This window comes from Pogona vitticeps, chromosome 2 (genome assembly GCF_051106095.1).
Source record: "Pogona vitticeps strain Pit_001003342236 chromosome 2, PviZW2.1, whole genome shotgun sequence".
NCBI lineage: Eukaryota > Metazoa > Chordata > Lepidosauria > Squamata > Agamidae > Pogona > Pogona vitticeps.
In genome coordinates, this window is record NC_135784.1 from 80,122,021 (window position 1) to 80,142,300 (window position 20,280).

A 20,280-nucleotide genomic window follows, 5' to 3' on the forward strand; every position below is an offset into this window, starting at 1 on the left:
TATCTCTGGGCGAGGGGACAATGTTATCTTTTTCATGGCGAAGAGGCTTATACCCTTTCTTCAGAGCAGGGTAGGTGCTGCTAGCCCAGGGGGCCAAATGGGCTGGTTACAGCTCTGGGTATATTGGCAAGAATATTGGGTTAGGATTTGGCCAGGGGAGCCTATGGTTAGAGCAGGGAACTGAAGTGCCCTTCCCTCTTCTAGTTAGACCATTCGCTGCCCCTGCATTTGGAAGATGCAGCTTTAAGTCCCCAATGAACAACTAGGCTCCCTGGGTGACAGCGGGCCAGTCGCTCTGTCTCTCAGCTTGACTTACCTCACAGGGTTGTTAGGCAAATAAATCAGGCTGCAGGAGCGTCGGGTAGACCACTTTCAGTTCACTGGGATGCAGATGAAGCTATTCTAGAATAGCAGTGCACCCCAAGAAACACTTTGCTCAGGCCCATGAATCCTCCCGGCTGTTGCCCATACCAGGCAGTTGCCTCCTCCTGCACTAGCACCAAGTTTCCAACTCAAAGGCAGAAAAGACTAGTGGGTAGTGTTATTTCTCATCTCTGATCAAGCCATTAATGGGTCAGTCGTCCTGATTAATCACAACATGCTCTCGGTACTAGGCAAAATGAATTGCAGAATTTTGTTCAAGAGTTTCAGTGCTCAGTAAAAACATGGGAAGTTGTGGTTTCCACAGCAACTATCCATCAGTGCTGAAGAGTTGTTTTACATGTTAGCCACAGGTTAAGACTCACATGCTCAGCACATGACTACACGGAATTCACATGGACATAAATGTCGCTGCTGCATTTTTATGAGAGCAAAGGAAACCAGATAGACAGACCACATAAAGTTTCATGGACATGCATATTAGTGTGGAATTAGGACCCTTACCCCATATCCACAATTCTACAATGGAGGGAGAGACAGAGGAAGAATGAACTACATATGACAGATGTTAATGTAGTTTAATGCACTAATAGGAGGCACTAAGACACTGTGATAATGAGAAAACTATAAAGCCCCATCAAGAATTCAATTAAATGCTCTGGGGATCAAAACGGATTTTGCATACTGCACGTCAGCAGCTATATGGGTTAGGATAGAAACTAAAAATACTAATGAATCCTCTTCCATTTCAAGCACTAGCTTGGTCTAAAGAGAACCTTTCTGTTAATGCTGTAAAAATAATACATTTTAAAAACTACACTGATTGGGAAAAAAGCTTGCCATATATCCTGGGCGTATGAGGACCCTTCTATCCTAAAGGGTTTCAGGAAAAGGCGAAAGAGGAGTACAGCTTTTTAATGTTCTTGACAATGCTGAAGCAATGGTAGAAATTGCATTTGGTGTTATTATCTGCTATAGTCAACTCTTGTTTCAAGCACCTTCAGAAATAAAGTATAACATGAGGTATGATTACTTAGTTCAGTGATTACCTTGGTCAATAAAATTATTTTTTTCCAGTGTGTACAGTCTGTGCTTCCCATTCTCTAGTTTAAAATATGTTGCAGAGAGATTTATTTCAATGAGTGTCATTCCCTCCTCCCAAAAAGTCACTTTTATTGCAAGAAAAAGAACAGATGCTTAGAGCATAGTTACAGGAATCTGTGCCAAATGGCAGGAGTATTTGTCTGGCCATATGACAGGGAGGGGCAGTACAGAACATATGTATCACAAAAGGTGTTCTTTGTGATTGAAGTCTAATCTGCTAAGACTGATGCCTTTCTTTAATTGCTGCTTTGGTCTCTGCTTTGAAATACAAGGGGAGGGGAGAGTAGTGAGAATGATCCTTATAAGCATTCTTTAAAAACAAATTAATGTAATGTTCTTTTTAAAAATAAGTAATAGATTAACTTGTTATGTATGTGCATTTTACATACATTGAAATCATCAACTTCTTCAACATTTTTATTAATGTCTTGGATGAGGAGGTGGAGGGCATGCTTATCAAATTTGCAGATGATCCAAAATTGGGTTGAATACCTAATACCCTGGAAGACAGAAAGAAAATTCACACAATATTAATACACTTGGCTAAAAACAACAGAATGAAATTTAACAGAGATAACTGCAAAGTTCTACACCTAGGGGGGAAAGCCAAATGCTTAGTAACAAGATAGAGAATACTTAGTTCAACAATACTACCTGTGAGAAGGATCTTGGAATTGTTGTAAATCCCAAGGTGAATATGACCCAACAGTACAATGTGGTTGCAAAAGAAAGAAAGAAAGAAAGTAAGAGAAAGAAAGAAAGAAAGAAAGAAAGAAAGAAAGAAAGAAAGAAAGAAAGAAAGAAAGAAAGAAAGAAAGAAAGAAAGAAAGAAAGAAAAGCCTTAGAAATACAGGCTCCAAATCCCACAAAGTACTAGTTCCTCTCCATTTGGTACTGATTATGCCTCATCTTGAGTACAGGTCCAGTGATGAACACTACTTTAAGAAGGATGCAGAGAAGCCAGAAGAGGTTCAGAAGAGAGCAACACGGATGGTCAGGGGCCTGGAAACCAAGCCTTGGGAGGAAAAACTGAAAGATCTGAGCATGTTTTACCTTGAGAAAAGAATGGGGGGGGCGGGGGGGGAGATAATAGCACTCTTTAAATACTTGAAACATTATCATACAGAGAAGGGGCATGATCTGTTCTCAATCATTCCAGAGCACAGGACACATAATAATAAGTTCAAGGTAGAGGAAGCCAGATTTTAGCTGAATATAAGAAAAAACTTCCTAACAGCAATACAACAATGGAACTAAGTACCTTGGGAGGTGATGAGCACTCCAACACTAGAAGCATTCAAGAGAAAATATATTTATTGATTGATTTAACTTACAGTATACACCACCCACACTACCCAAAGGTCTCTGGGCAGCTTAGTTATATTTTGATTTGGATTCCTGCATTGAACAGGGGATTGGATTAGATGGCCCTATAGATTCCTTCCAGTTCCATTTTCCATGATTCTTTAACCAACTGTTTATAGCAAAATAAATACTGTCTCCAGCTAAAGGTAGCTTTCTATAGTAGACACTTTTTCAGATAGACTAAGCTTGATATTCCCTTCCCCACACAAGTGAGATCTGAAGCATTGCCACGATCTTCAATAGTGATGTCACAAACTGTCTGACATTTCCTTCTTAGAGAATTCAGAAAGGGACTCCTTGTATGTCAGTTGAATCTGATGATTATAGGGTTTTTAAAACACTTCAGGATTTGTATACAGCTCCTGATTTTTGCTACTGTTCCCATTTTTTCCGCCTGTATGCACTTTGTACAGGATGCTGTTGGAAAAGTTCCTGTATAAGGAAGTGTATTGTTGTTTATATATTTCCAAGAAAAGTTATGAGTGCTGTGTGTCTCAGCATGAATCTATGTCTTATCTTTCCTTTGGAACAGACTTTGTACCCATGGCTAGTAATGAAATATGCACATTTAGTGTGAAATGTGGCTTTAGAAACCACTTCCAAGAAATGGAGTCCTTTAAAGACGAAGGAATAAGGCGGTTCCTTATTCTTTCTCAGCTTCTCTTGCCCTTGTCTAGCCTTATTCCTTGGGAACAAAGGGAATCCCAAGCAAAAATAGATAAGCCCAGTATCCCTGGGAATTGTAGTACTGAAGACAAAGAAAAAGGAAGAGCTAGTCTGTGCAACAAAATCCAGTGAATGTTCTACTCAAAAATGTTGATAGAAGAAGCAAAATAGAATCGCAGAAAAAGTAGTGCAATGAACCCAAGCAGCACATAGTGTATGACAGAGTAATAAGATAAAAAAGCACTTGCATGCGTGGAAACAAAGAACTGGATCCAGCACTTGGTCAAGGAAGAGCATGACAATTTCATAATTGAGATTTCTCATCTGTGAAGTGATACTAGTGATTACAACCCAGTGGGCGTTACTGTTAACTTTTATTCCCAAGAACACAGAAAGCTCGTATTTATTTATTTACTTACTTGCTTGCTTATTTACTTACTTATTTTTTGGGTTCCTCCCCCATTTCTGATGGGTCTTGTGGTGTTTGGTTACTTTTGGGTTTTTTTCCCCCATTTCTGATGGGTCTTGGGGGGTTTGGTTGCTTTTTGGGATTTCCCCCCCCCCCAGTTCTGATGGGTCTTGCATGCTTTGCTTGCTTTCTGCTTTGCTTTCTTTGCATTTCTGAAGGGTCTTACATGCTTTGCTTGCTTTTTGCTTTGCTTTTTTCGCATTTCCGATGGGTCTTGCATGCTTTGCTTGCTTTTCTTCGCCCCCCCCCTTCGTCCGGAATGGATTAATCGTGTTTCCGATGGGATGGGTCTTGCGTTGTTTTGGGGTTTTTTTGGTGATTTTTTTCTTCAACTGGAACGGATTAATTGCATTTCAATGCATTCCTATGGGAAATGGTGCTTTGACTTATGACCATTTTGAGTTATGACCGGAGTTCTGGAACCAAATAAGTTCATAACTCGAGGCACCACTGTATGTTTCTTTGTTTCAATTATAAGCCACCTTTCTCTTGATGGCAGCTCAGAGTGTCAACACAATAATTTAGATATTAAAAAACAAATTATTAATATTTAATAATAATTAAAATATACTGAATGATTTAAAACATTAAAAACTTTAAAAACAAACATACTCAGATAAAAAACCAACATCCAGGGACTCAGTTTTGATTATTAAAAGCCTGCCTGAAGAGGTGGGTCTTCAGCTGTCAGTGGAAGGATAAAAGGGAGGGAGGCCAACCTGACCTCCCGAGGGAGAGCATTCCGCAACCTGGGAGCAGCCACAGAGAAGGCCCTCTCCCGGGTCCCCATCAAACGTGTCTGCGATGGCCATGGGACCAAGAGGAGGGCCTCTTCTAATGGTCCTAAGGACTGGGAAGGCTTGTTTGGGGAGATGCAGTTCTTCATATAGCCTGGACTAAAATGATATAAGGCTATATGGGTAACAAGCAGCCCTTTTAATTTGACCCAGGATCAGACTGACAGCCAGTGCAGTTTTTCTAACAGGGACATTATATGCTCCCTATATTTAGCCCCAGTCAGCAGTCTGTCTGCTTTATTTTCAAAAGCAGCCCCACATAGGGCACATTACAGTACTCCAAGCAGGATGCAACTACAGCATGTGTTACTGTAGGCAACTCAGACATCTCAGAGAATGGGCACAACAGACACACTAGTTTTAACTGTGCAAATGCATTCCAGGCCACCACTGAAACCTGGCCATTCAGGCTCAGGGATGAATCCAGGAACACCCCCAAGCTGCATGACTGTATTTTCAGTAGGAGTGTAACCCCATCCAGCACAGGTTGTATCCCTATTCCCTCATCTATCTTTTGACTCACCAGGAACATCTCTTTCTTGTCTGGATTAAATTTCACTTTATTCACCCTCATCCAGTCTATTACAGACACCAAACATTGATTTAGAACTGGAACAACTTCTTGTTGTTTTGATGGAATGGAGAGAGCGAGTTAGCTTTCATCCATTTACTAATAGAAACCCAAAACTCCAGATGACCTCTCCCAGCAGTTTTGAATAGATGTTTGTCCACAGGGCACAAAACAAAATCCTGAGGGATGCGAGAGGTCAATGACCAGGGTGTTGAACAGGATTTCCCCAGAATCACTTTCTAAATTCCCTCATCCAGGAAGGACTGGAGCCTCCATAAAACAGTACCTTCATGTCCCACACAAGAGAGATAGCCCAGAAGAATACCATGGTCAATGGTATGGAAAGCCAACAAGAGGTCCAGCGAAAACAGCAGGGACACACTCCCCCATCCAGTTCTTGGTGCAGGTCATCCACCAATGCAACCGAAGCCATTCCAGTCCCCTAACCAGGTTTTAAGCCAAGTGCTGTGAAGTGAGGAAGAAATACTGAAGAAATCTGAACTAAAGTCTCCTTGCCAAAATAATTCATTTGAGTACAAAGTCCTTGTAACATATTGCAAGACAGGCAGATAGACTGGTCAAAGATCTGACTTCTAATGCTGCCGCCACACTGGTTTTTATATTCATGTACATGTGTAAATGTAAATGAATGACTACACTTTAAAATATAATTTTGCTTGTCCCCTCAAAAATTCAAGCTAATCTTATTTCCATTGCCACAATGAATTTCAGTTTCCCTGATATGTTCACTCCCCCCATCTCCTTTCATTTATCTAGGCTAGAACTACATGCTTCCAATAATCCAGAGAAAATGTATTTGCTGCTGGTTAGCTGCAAACACGTCCAATCCCGCTGGTAACCTGTTCCAAAACTGCAGCCCCCCCTCCCCCTTGTTTTAATCCACGGTGGGTGGGGGTACACACTGGTGCAATGTCCTGTCCCCTCTCCTGCCTCCCCCTTTTAAAGATATTTAGGCACATATTCAGATGTGTGGTTTTAATTACAGTTGAAAGAAAAAGGAATCAGACCTCCGTATGTGCAAATGGAGGCATAAGGGAGAAGGAAAAAAATGGCAACCTGATAGCGGTCAAGGGAGGAGCAAGGGAGATTTGGCAAACAGGTCAGGAAGGAACAGGGTGGGCAGAGTAGCAGGAGAAATAGCTGGTCCTGGATGACCTGAAAGGGTGGTGTACCTGTAAAAACTGAAGCAAAGAGAAATTGGACTGGGTGCCGTTTTGAACGGCTGTACTGCTAGGCAGCCTGTGCTACAACAGGGACCCCTGCAGATTTGGTCCAGTTTAACTGGAGTATGTCTTTCTGTCCCCCTTCCCCCCACCCCCACACAATTCCTTCCCCTGCTGTCTTCACAAACGTGCTTTGCCTTGTCATATTTAAGAATAAACCCTGAAACACATAAATGTGATATATGCATTTTATGCCTGCTACATTGTAATTCACCCCAGGTTGTGTGGCTGAGATGGTTCAGAAATGAAGAGGAAGAATTTGTAGTGTTCCTTGTATCATCGTTGTTCATTTCTGTGGTTTGCCCTGGATAAGCCATGATAACTTGGCAACATAAGCAGGTTTCCTGAATGACCTGGTTAATTTTCAATTTATTTCCCTTAAAACTATTACTCGTCGCTCCTCTCTCCCCTGGCACTCACGGTTTTCTCACATTTTGCAATTTTCCTGCCAAGATTGTTCTTGAAGGAACAGAAGTGCTAGGTCAGAAATTCCTTTGAGTTAGTAATTAACTGCTGCCATTTGGGACCAGAAAGTCTATCCCAATTACTTAGGTTGTATTTGTTTGTACCTCACATGAGTGCTGTGGCCCCTAAATGGAATCTCAGATCTTCTCTAGCAGTGTGATTTTTTAAAAAAACTACATTTTTGTAACTTTCTTTGCACTTGTGATTGTTCAAATAACTTTGGAATCCCACGAGACACTGATGAAAGACATGAAGAAGGGCCCATAGGAGTTGTGAATGCCACAGGATCTTCTTATTCATTTAAATTATATTTATTGATGTTTGCTTTTTTTAATTTTTAGAAAGTAAAAGTACCCAGAAGGCAAAAGTTTCTTTTCTCCTTTAATCTTTTATGAGCCTACTCATGAATTATTAATTTCAAGTTTATTTTGCTAAAGGCCTTGATTTTTAGAACTTCAAAACTTTAAATCAGCTCCCTGCATATTTAATTACTATATTTGAGCTATCATGGCATAGCCCTGGAAGTCCTGATTAACAGTTTTAAGTTATGTTATGTGCTGTCAAGTTGCTTCTGACTTAGCAGTGAACACTATAAGGGTTTTGGAGGTACATGGGATTCTCAAGGAGTAGTTTATGACTGATAGCCCATCTCCCCCAGTAGGTTTCCATGACGGAGCAGGGATTGGAACAAGATCTCCTTCATCCCAGTGAGGAACTCTGTGTCCACTACATACACCACAGGGACTCTCTGAAACGTACACAGAATGGGTGACAAGTGTTGCCTTGGCACAGGGAAGACGATACAATGTTTGTTGGCATGCGAATGTGCTTTCAGGGGAAGGCATGTACAGTACTCGACAAGCTGGGGGGAATGGTAAGTATTAGTCAAGGTCACTATTTCTGAATACTCCACCATTGGAGCAGTACACTGAGAAACTGCTTAGCTTCTCAAGATTTTTTAAAAAAGGAAAAAACTGTTGAAAGACAATGTTTGAAAGATCTCCATTCTTTTTTTAAATTTTTTTTAGTAAAAGAATACAAAATACATCTACTACTACAGAAAAAAAACTATAAAATACAAAACAAAACAGTACATTTACCCATGTGCACCCATCACCTTCAGGACTAGCATTACACTTCATTCCATCCATTTTCACTCCAACATTTCATTGTTTCTTCCCTCGGTGTAAACCCCCTCCCTCTCCGAAATACATGTTCTAAAAATACATTCCATATTTTCTTAACATCGTTATTTTTCATTTGGCCTCTACTTATTTTCATATCACATGTCAGTTTAACATTAATAGCCATGTCCCATAATTCTCTATACCATTCCTCCAGGTTAAATTGATTTTCATTTCTCCAATTCCTTGCCATAATTATCCTTACTATTAAATCCTTATTTTCTTTCGCCAGTTGATTTTTAATCATATTCAATAAAGCTATTATTGGAGACATTGGAATATTCAATCCAATTATTTCAGATATTTCTTTAAATATTAATTTCCATTCTTTCTTTTTTCACATAGCCACCACATATGTAAATACGTCCCCTTCTCTTTTTTACAACTCCAACATAAGATCTCCTCCATTCAGGTATCATATTACCCTAGGTTTTCTGACTGTCTTCTCCAATACCACTCCGAGCTTTCTTCAACATTACCTGCTTCCATCTGATTTTGGAAGGTAATCCTTTCAAACTTCATGTGTTTTATAAACAGTATCCACCAGCTTTGCATCATGGAGGTGGCAAGGGAGGGAAAAAGTGGTGACGGGGCACAAAGAGATGATGGAGCCAAAGGATTGGCATGGCAGCGCAGATGCACAGGAGGTCTTTGAAAATTTGAACTTGGCAACAGCATATCGAGGGAACAAACAGCAAGGCAGAAGAGCAGCTGCTTTCAGTATAAAGCTTGTCCTAGTATATGGTGAGTTTCCATATTCTCACCCTGCTCCATGCTCCAACAGTGGAATGGATGGCCACAAAAAGCATTGAGCTCTCCTCCATTGGAGATTTTTAAACCAAGGTTGGATGGCCATCAGTCAGGCATGCTTTAACCATGGAATTTGTGCATTGGCAAGGGGTTAGACTAGATTGCCCTTTGGTGTCCCTTCCAGCTCTAGGATTCTGTGATTCGACCTGAACTATGCTGTAGACATTCAGATATGCTATTGCAAATTAAAACTTTCCATTCACAATAACCTTGGAGGAAACAGGGATTTAGATACAATTTAAGAAGTCTTTCTTTTCTGATCACTACAGCATGATCAGTTTATTGGCAGTTTTTGGTGACGATTTGGAGCACTCATTTTTGATGGCCAGCCACACTGCTCAGTTTTTGCAGTGGGAATGTTTAAATAACTTTTGTAGGAGTAGGAGGGGAATCTGGTAGGTGCAAAACAACTGGAGGCAACCCACAGGCTATAGATTGTCTTCTGCAGTGGAATTAGGCAATCAGCATTTAATACAGAAAATATTAATTTCAGTGGGGGCAATGAGACAACATCAGCCACCAAGGAGGAAAGGAGATACTGATTTTTATATTCAGTACTATCTTTTCAGAATGAGGCATAATTAAGGCAGAGTGATTATTCTGCACTGCATTGATGCACACTCTCTGTACCACACAGTCACAGATTATATTGGTTGTATGAGTCACATATCCATGTTTCTTTCAGCTCAGGAAGCTGTGTTTCAACTTTCCACACAAGGGCTAGTATTAACATTTCTCTTCTACTTTGCCTCTGCCCCAGCCATGTCATCCTGCTCCGCAAATATCGCCACCTTTTCCTCCACCACTTTACTTCCTTGTTCTTGAGCAGCTGATGCCTGCCTCAACACATAAATGGATGAAAAATACATGTTGCAGAGCCGTGGTTTTAACACTTTTTGACATAGTTCTACATTTACTTAATGCTTCCACTGCACATGATCATTGATTCACTGTCCCTTTACAAAAGCAACCAATATAGTGATGAATTTCTTTATGCTATGAACAGGGACCAATCAATTCACTTAACGCTGCAGTTTTTTGAGACATGGGTTTACCAAATTGACAGAGAAAATATGGAAGTGATCTGTGAGGAGCACAGGGCAAACATCAGAACAAATGCTTGTCTAGTCATGTCCTGAAATTAGTATTTCCTTCTGGCTGGAAGTGTATTTTTCAAGCGGTTTTATTCAAGTTGTCATCAGCATAATGGTTTCCCCCCCCTTCTTTTCTTTTTCCTTTCTTTGTATTTATGTCTTTTATTTTATTTGAAACATTTTACCCCACTTTTCTCCTTAAAATGTAGCATACATAATTGAAAGGCAACATTAAAGCTAATAACGGTGGATATACACATAAAAAGGATCAAACAAATACCATATAAAAACATAAGCAACACCGAAACACATTCAAAGCTGTAAGGTACAACAATCCATTTAAGAACCCAGCTGAGGCAACCCATCACTCAATGAAAGGCTGCCTGAAGACAAACATTTTTTTTTGCCTGTGTGTGGAAGGACAGCAAAGATGGAGCCAGTCTGGCCTCCTGTGGGAGGGAGCTCCAGAATCTGGGAGTAGCAACAAAGGAACTCTCTCTTGTGTACCCACCAAACACACCTGTGAAGGTGGTGGGACTGAGAGAAAGGCCTGATCTTAACACTCAAGCAGGCTCACAATGGGAGATGCAGTCCTTGAAATAGTTTAGGCCCAGACCATTCAGAGCTTTATAGGTCAGAACCATCACTTTGAATTCAGTCCAGAAACAGATTGGCAACCAGTGGTAAAAGCTAAAGGTAAAGGTTCCCCTTGACAATTTTTGTCCAGTCGTGTTCGACTCTAGGGGGCAGTGCTCATTCCCGTTTCCAAGCCATAGAGCCAGCGTTTTGTCCGAAGACAATCTTCCGTGGTCACATGGCCAGTGCGACTTAGACACGGAACGCCGTTACCTTCCCACCGAGGTGGTCCCTATTGATCTACTTGCATTTGCATGCTTTCGAACCGCTAGGTTGGCGGGAGCTGGGACAAAGCAACGGGCGCTCACTCTGTCACGTGGATTCGATCTTACGACTGCTTGGTCTTCTGACCCTGCAGCACAGGCTTCTGTGGTTTAGCCCGCAGCGCCACCACGTCCCTGCTGTAAAAGTGGAGTTATATGATCCCTGTGTCCAGCCCCAGTCAGCAATCTGGCTTTTTCTTTTTCTTCTTCTCCTCCTCCTCCTCCTCTTTTGGCAAAGGAATCAAATAACAGTATATATTTATCTAACTGCACAATTGCTATTTATTTTTCCAGCAACTTCTGCCAGACTTACTGCATCTATGATGTTAATACTGTATTTAGGTATATACACACCATAAGTAAAAATGTGTTCATTTCAAAAACAGCTGACAAAAAATCCCAGTGGAAGAACACGCTTGTCTTAACCGCTGGCTTGTCTGTTCACGAAGTATTTGAAATTTAAGCTGTTAATCAAAGAGCAGCTTTTCTATACTGCAGAAGCTATTTTAGTGCTTTCAAAAGGCTCAATATGATAGCAGCATGCTTCTTGAACAATTTTCATTAACCTTCAGGTCATCAGCAAGAAAATATTAATTTCCTCCTCATTCTATCAGTAAAGAAAGCAAATTTGTACATCAGCTTTATAAGACACATTTAAATGAACTCATAACTGCCATCAGTCATCAGCAATTAAAATGATGCACCACTATAAATTCCAAAAATCTTGCTTTTAGCATGGTTCCTAAGAAAGGGAATCCTTTGTGTTTAAATTAGGGGTTCACAGAGCTGTATCTCTATTGGTTGTTGTGGGTTTTTCAGGCTCTTTGGCCATGTTCTGAAGGTTGTTCTTCCTAACGTTTCACCAGTCTCTGTGGCTGGCACTCTGTCCTCTGAAGATGCCGGCCACAGAGACTGGCGAAACGTTAGGAAGAACAAAAGCGTGCTGCTTATATATATACCACCCCATAGTGCTTCAAGCACTCTTTGGGCGGTTTACAAGTTAATTACGCAGGCTACACATTGCCCCCCCCAGCAAGCTGGGTACTCATTTTACCGACCTCGGAAGGATAGAAGGCTGAGTCAACCTTGAGCCGCTACCTGGGATTGAACCCCAGGTCGTGAGCACAGTTTTGGCTGCAGTACAGCAGTTTAACCACTGTGCCACGAGGCTCTTCAGAACATGGCCAAAGAGTCCGAAAAACCCACAACAACCATTAGATCCCAGCCGTGAAAGCCTTCGCGAATACATTGCTTGATCAGTCAACAGAGCATTCCGTAAGCCATTACTGATAGGAGGGAGTGGGCCAAACATAAAATTATAACTTTTGAACCAATTCTGAGCCATGACAATTGCTTTGTCTTTGAGTGAGAAGTGATTAACTGACAAAAAGAGGAATTGGTTTTCCTGAGTTTCCTTTATTTAGTGTTTCTTTATGAATAGCAATGAGCACAAAAGGGGATGCTCTAGACTACATGGATGTCATCAACAAAGCTGGGTTTTGCCATGTAAAGCTTGGCATTCTTTTTGCAAAGCAACGTTGGACCATTTACTGGTGTTTTTAATTGTGGACACAGAACCAGTATCCCATGTTTATAAACCAGACTTATTTTTTTCTGGAGACTGACTATCTAAAATATAACACCCCCAATGTGTTCCTCTAATGTGATATTAAAGATGGAATTTCCTATTAATTGTCCATGACGTTGTCTTCTTGAAAAACCTCTTGCATTGAGAGACAGCTGTGAGGGGGCTGCTACATTTATATGCCTGACCGCCTTCTAACATTTTGAGTGCTGCAGTAGCACAAGCATATCTTCCTCATTTTAACAATGCATCCAGTTGCCTTGTTTTTTTTAGTTTTATTTGCCAGTCGCCATTAACTAAATAACAATTTCATTCGCTCAAGTGTCTTTTTGGACAGGTGACTATTTTAAAATTTATATTTACACATAGAAGCCTGCAGGCATTCTGGGCTTATCCAGTTTTAGAGTTGATCAGATGGGCATTCAGCTTACTGTTTGCAGCACGACAAGGACCAGCTGGTGCCCTCTTATAGATGGTGATCAGGCAACATCTTTGCTAGAATGAACCAGCCTGCCCCCAGAGTGTTCCTGCCCACACCTTTCTGGCCCCTATCAAAGGGCTTCTACTTTTTTGGTGCAGGTAGGATTGCTCTATTTCAGTTCATCTCCAGTGTGTGTGATCACTAGGAGTGGACTGAAGGTAGCCTTCCTCTTTCAATTTGTCAATATCATGGCTTAATAAGAGAGCTGCTTCATGATATAGTCCAATTAAGCACTTCCTTTGCTGGGTGGGAGTATTTACTTTGCAAAAGCAGCTGCCCTTGGAAAGCCAAACCCTCCTATACATATGCATGCAGATACCTCTCTCTGTGTGTTTGTGTGTATGTGTGCGTGCATGCACCTCTGCGTGTGCATGTGTGTGTGCAGCTTGGCTTGGCCTTTTAAAAGAGGCAAATGGAGCACCAGTAATGCCAAGAGGAGACAGGAAAGGAATTTCCAAAGCCAGTGTGGGAAGGCAGCAACGGCAGCACAAAATGGCATGCTGAAACACCTAGTGATCTTATTTAGTCTCTCCAGCCTACTCCAAAATGACTGTGTAGACAAGCCCTTAACTATGCAAAACTCAGGAGACATGGGGAAAGTGGGGAAGATGCTTTTCTTGTTAACACACACACACACACACACACAGAGAGAGAGAGAGAGAGAGAGAGAGAGAGAGAGAGAGAGAGAGAGAGAGAGTTTTACCCAGCAAAGGAGAACCTGGATAAATTAGAGAACAATGTTTGGTTTTGTTTTAAAAACACCAGTGTTATTGCAAAATCAAATGAATAGTTGCCAAAAGGGAAAACCAATCACAAAATGCAAAAAGCGTGATCCTCAGGCCATCCTGCACTCCACACTATAGCTCTAAGACTGCTATGATGACCAAAGTAAGTGTCTACGGCATGCAAGCTGCCATACTGAATGTGCAAAGCACCCGATCCAACACAAACTGCTGTCAAGGATGTGATTTTATTGTACTATAATTTGCACAGAATGAATTCCCAAAGTTATTATACCACGTTCTGTTGTTTGCTCATCTTCTGGTGGATAAAATATAGCGAAACAACTGCTGATTTATTATTTCACACAGGCTGTAGATAAATTTTTCAGGTGTTGAGATCTAAACTCTTTGTCAACAAGGAGGTGATTATGAAGACAGTTTGCTTGCTGAGATTTGGAGTGAACTCCCGTCATCCTAGCCAACAGGATTACGCTCTTTGTTCTAATAAAGGATGGCAATCCATTCAGGTTGCCATCTTTTAAAGATCTTATAGTTTGCTTATCAGGGTTCTTTTTAAAATTTCCATATTTTAGATAATTTCTGGTACAGTATTTGCATATCGTTGTAAAATAAATAGCAATTCATTATGTTCAGTATAACTTAGTATTTAACTCTGCCTTTCTCCTTTAAAAGGATCCAAGGCAGCTTTCATCAATTAAAAGACAACATTTAAACTGTTAAGTATACAAATACTGAAAAGGTTCAAACAAATACCACATGGTAAAGAAAAGCAACACCAGAAATACATTCAAAGTGTAGTAAGGCACTGCTTTACTGCTCTCCCGTGTCCTCATAAAATGAACCTGTGAAGGTGGTGGGACTGAAAGAAAGGCCTTCCCTGATGATTTTCATACCCAAGCAGGCTCATAAAGGGAGATGTGCTCCTTGAGATAGCTTGGACCAAAGCCATTAAGCCTTATAGGTTAAAACTAGCATTTTGAATTTTGCCCAGAAACGGATTGACAGCCAATGGAGTTGCTGTAACAGGTGGATTATGTGATCCCTGTGAATAGTCCCAGTTAGCAATCTGACTACATACATTTTATTTGCATATTTTTGTCATATATGTTATGAGAAGAAACAGGGATCATATTTTATTACTACATGTGGCACAAATCTCTGTTTTTCCTACATTTCCATTTCTAATTTTTCTTAGATATTTTTAAACTGCAATATACCATCTTTAAATATTTTTAAATATTTTGACTTTTAACAGTTATAACGAATCTTTTGAAATGGTTCTGTCTAATACCCAGAGGTTTTTCCTTCACTGCTCAGTTACGCAACAGAGAAAAATGAATAAAGCTTTACGCTTTGGTAGGTCCAACTAGGGGCACTCAAAGGCTAGGTATGGCCTGTGGGCTGTGGTTTGCTCACTTCTGATCTATACAAGGCCTAATACAAAAAGGTCCAAGTAAGTACATATTTATGTAATAGGCCTTGATGATTACGGTACTTCATTGCATTATTAGCTATAACCTAGGTTTGTTTTATCTGAGTTTACTAGCACATTTTATAATATGTTCCTCCCCTTGCCATGTGATACATTTTTATATGCTGATGTCTAGCCAAGACACATGCTGGCTGGGGGATCCTGAGATCGATATTCCAAGAAAGTAACTTCCTCAAGCTGTAATGATAAGACTGGTGCCTTGAAACATGGACCCCAAAACCGGTGCCCCCGAGAAACGTCTTCTCAATGTTGTTATTCAGTGTTAGACCTCCGTCAGAGCAAAGTGACCTCACAGGGGTCCTGCAAGACTTGCTTGATTCTCCTAAAGGCTAGACTTGTACCAGTATCCTGTTTCGGGCTGTTTATATCTAATAAGAATGTTCTCACTGATTCTGGTTCTTTGCTTCATGATTACCCCACATGGCTGGCTTGGTTTCCTGCTTCCCTGGCTCCTTGGTGTCCTTCGTTGCATCAGAACAAAGCGGTCTTGAATCCCATTATTCACTTGTGATGGAAGTACATTCAGCGACTCCAATTCTATGACAATCAATGAGAAGCTTGCTTCTAGGTTGTATACTAAATATTATGCATTGCACTGTACATATAAATACAAGTTTAGTGAACCTAGAGCTGGCTGGATAGCTCAGTAAGTTAGGTGTTTGGCTGCTGAGCCAAAGGTTGGGAACTCAATTCCCTGCTGTGCATTCTAAGAAAAGAGCCAGCCTATGTGGTCTTGGGCAAGCTGCACAGTTCCAGAAGAAGGGAATGGTGAACTACTGCTGTGTAGTCACTACTTAGAAAACTCTGGAAAGGGTCGCCATAAGTCCAAATTGAAACCTTTACTTATGTTTGAAAGTAAAAGCTGGACAATGAAGAAGGCTGACAGCAAAAAACAAACAAACAAACAAAAAAAGATGAAAAATGAAGTCCAAATTGACTTGATAGCACATAATTATTATTAGGTAGTTAGATATTTCAGTGAATTAGGTATCGGGCTGTGGAGCCAGAGGTTGGCAGCTCAATTCTCTGCTGTGCATCCCAGAGGAGCCAACCCGTGTTGCCTTGGGCGAGCTGTACTGTCCCAGAATGCCTCCAGAAGAAGGGAATGGTAAACACTTCTGACTATTTGCTACCTAGGAAACTTTGAAAAGGCTCACCATAAGTCAGAATCGATGACACACAATTGTTAATATTATTAGTGGACTTACATTATGTGTATTGAGTGTATTCCCTCATCTCTTCGTGCATGTCACATTTGTTTTCAGGCAGAGATATTTCAACCAGCAGGTGGTAGCATTGTCCTGCTTAAATCCTGAACAGCTTCTTCCACAGCTATTTTTAACTCACTCTCTCTCTCTCTCTCTCTCTCTCTCTCTCTCTCTCTTTCCAGTGATGCTACTTTGAACTTTCTCAAAAGATTTGTAATGGAATTATCTCACCAATCACTTTTTGCATCCACATGCTTTTCATTGCATTCACAATCTTTGCACAGCTGTATTGTTTCCTGATTGGCTTTGATGTCAACATCAAGACACAAATACTGTAAGGCTTTTCAAGTCCACCAATGCCTGGATGCAATCCTTCTAGCTCGAATTTACATCCACCAAAACCACTGGAAGCTTTTGAGCACTAACCATATACTGTATATGGTTAGGAAGATTGCCAGTAATTCTGGGTCAAAGCCTCAAAATAGCCACAAAACTAAGAACTCAACACATTCTCTCATGTAATTCTTTCGATTTTAATAAACAGAAATGCTTATATGCTTTCCCCCAACAAGTGGAAGTTGAACCAATTAGAGAGCTAGTCTGCAAAAAAAGAGGCAAACACTTCACTTAAATGTAATGATCCATGTTAACGATCACTTTCATTATGGACCTAAGAGCACAAAAAAGGTAAAAGCACTTTTTCATGACCTCCACCTGTTTCTTAGACTTGTTTGCAAGCATCATCTAGCAGTCAGAATTCTGAAGGTACATCTTATTTGTGTTAAATTGCACTATACTCTGGAGATTATAATTCATAGCCTCTGATGTTATTAGTATTACTTTGGAAAGACTAACGTGTTCCTTCAGAATTTTGACTGCTAGATGATGCTTGCAAATGAGTCTAGGAAACACGTGAAGGTCATGAAAAAGTGCTTCCCCCTCTGTTATGCTCTTAGGTCCATAATGAGCTGCAGTAATCGTTAACATTTCTATGTGATACATTTATAATATCAGAGAGAGCTCTGCTATGAAACAGAAACTGTGAATTTCCAAAAGGTTAGTTGAGGTTGCAAGAAACAATGGCTTTCATGCAGATACTTTCCTCCTGTGATTGGGTTAATTGGATTCCTTCCTCCTTTACACAAATGAGAATTAGGTGTAAGTATCCAAGAACATGCCAGCTCCCTGTAAGAAACTTGGGGCAGCCAGGTCCTAAATACGGGGTGCTTAGCTTGAAGGTGCTTTCTTTCTCATATCCTACTAGGAGGAGTCTGATTTCTGGCATGTGCGCCTTCTGCTTCTTGAGGATGTCACCTGTGCTTAGCTTTCATAAGAAGATGATGCAGCTCGCAGACAGCTGACTCTCAACCTTATAAACTGAATCTTATAAAGCCTGGACTTCAGAACGTGGTCTTCCAATTCCTGCTGCACTCTGAACCTAGCATCCTTACCCACGAGGTTCATGAACATAGATGGTTAACATTAATTCCATTACGCTACAGGCGCTTTTTAGACATGGCTCCTGTCTTGACCTAAGGAACCAAACAGGGTCTTGCATTCAGGCTGTCTTGCTCAGGCAATGCTCAGGCAATAAGAGCCCACAAGGGAAGCAGAAACAGGAGCTCCTTTATACTGTAAGAGAGACGATCACAGTATTATTTCCTGTAAACATTTAGTGCATCTTAATTGTCTTAAATATCTTAAACTGTTACATCAATAGGTTTTATTTCACGGGGAATTACTGCAATCAAAAGACAATGTCTTCTTTGTTACAGACCCACCTTTGATGCAATACAATCTATCATTTAATGCCAGATTTATATTTTAGTTGAGTCTTTCCCCTAGGGAGCTCAGAACAGCATACGTGGCTCTTCTCCTCCCTAATTTATCCTCACAGTCAAATGGAGAAAGTGACTGGCACCAAATCACCAGGTGACCCCTTCACACAATGACACCATCTTTAGCCATGGTACAACCTAGTATGGTTACAAGTAGATTTTAAGCCGAGTTTCTGGGGATTGATTTAAGCATTTCTAAACAACACGTTCAGCTTTCTTGTGGCAAGAATTATTTGAACCTGGAACCTGGGGGATCGCAACCAAACGAACATGCCACAATTAAATTTTGCCAAATGCATCCTAGTTATTTGTAGCTATGGGAGTAAACTCTACTTAGCTGCTTTTCAAGCAGCAATCACACGCTTGCTTGTTTTTTGAACTGGGCTAGAGATTACAACCTCATTAAACTACAAAGAAAGCATGACAAGGATTATGGCCTTTGGCCTTGATTCTCAAAGCAGTGGAGTGGTATAAACCCCTAGCTTTCAGAGTGCTTTGAGGAGAATGTTGCATATAACCTGAGAAGGGTCAGGAAATGTCTATCTTTTGTGAATGACCTCCTGCTTCCCACTCATGGACCAATCTGTTCACTTAGGAAGCAGTAGAATGAATGGCATGTTTCCTCTCATCTTTGATGGCAAATGTACTATGAAAGGTACTTTATTCTTCAAAGATCTGAGGCTGCATCATGACATTATTCATGTCTCTAGTAAAGAACCAGTTTGGGGTTTCGATATGCCTCAAAAAAATCACAGGCTGTTTTTAAAAATTAAAATTAAAACAATTGTCTGACTGACAATGTGTGAAATGTTTTTTTCCTAATAGTTTCTAATACCACTCACTCTAAATAGCTTGTATCCATTTCAGATATAAAACTGTTCTAACATGATCAGTTTGGGGAAAGATTTACAATGTCTTTGCTTTTGTAAAACCACCTTGAATTCAAAGACAGTGCCGTGCTACACTTTTTCAGTGTAATAGTAACCTTTTTTAAAAAATGAGCCTTGTGTCACTTTAATGCTTATATACTTCTTAGATGACAGTCCACATCTTCACATACACAACATACAATATTCAAGCTACAGGTGCATATGCATGCATAGTGGTTGTGGTTATGGTTATGAGAAGGGATTAGAATGTAATTTTTATTAACAAGAGCCTGTCCACAGGTAACTTTCAGATGGACTTATTTGTAAACAAAGATGTTGTTTCAAGAGATATTTGTATTGGATACCTCTACTGGCAGGCTGCAAATTTATTTATTTATTTTATGAAACTTATATACTGCCCATCTGGAAGGTGTCTGCTCTGGGTGGTTTACACAAAAAGCTGCAATGAAGCTTGAAAATCAAATGACAGAGAACACAGAGACATTATGGAAGGTAGAACAAGGATGTATACTTCCACAAATGCTTTTCAGTTTGTACTGTACTCTGAGATCATCTTTAAAGAGGTACTTACTAATTCAAATGAAAGGTTAATAGAAAGTTTATCAAGAACACCCAACATGCAGACAATGCAGTACTACAAGCTGACCATTTTAATGATCTGCAGAGGTGAATTCAGTAAAGTTAGTGATGTAAACAATGAACAGTGTTTAAAGTAGAACAAACAGATGGATCCCAGCACACAATAACAGTCAGAATAGAGACAGCGCAGAGCACGTTCCATGTTCCAAAAGAATATGCAACAAAAACAAAGTTAGCTTTGAGAGCAAGCAGCGTACAGCACTATGTATTCTCAGTTCTACTACATGACATGGAATCATGGATGTTAACACAGGCTACTATAAAACAAGACAGTCATTTGAAATGGCAATTAAGATCTATTAACTTCACAAAAGAACTGTTCTTTAGTTACTAATAGGAAACACACTATCTGCCT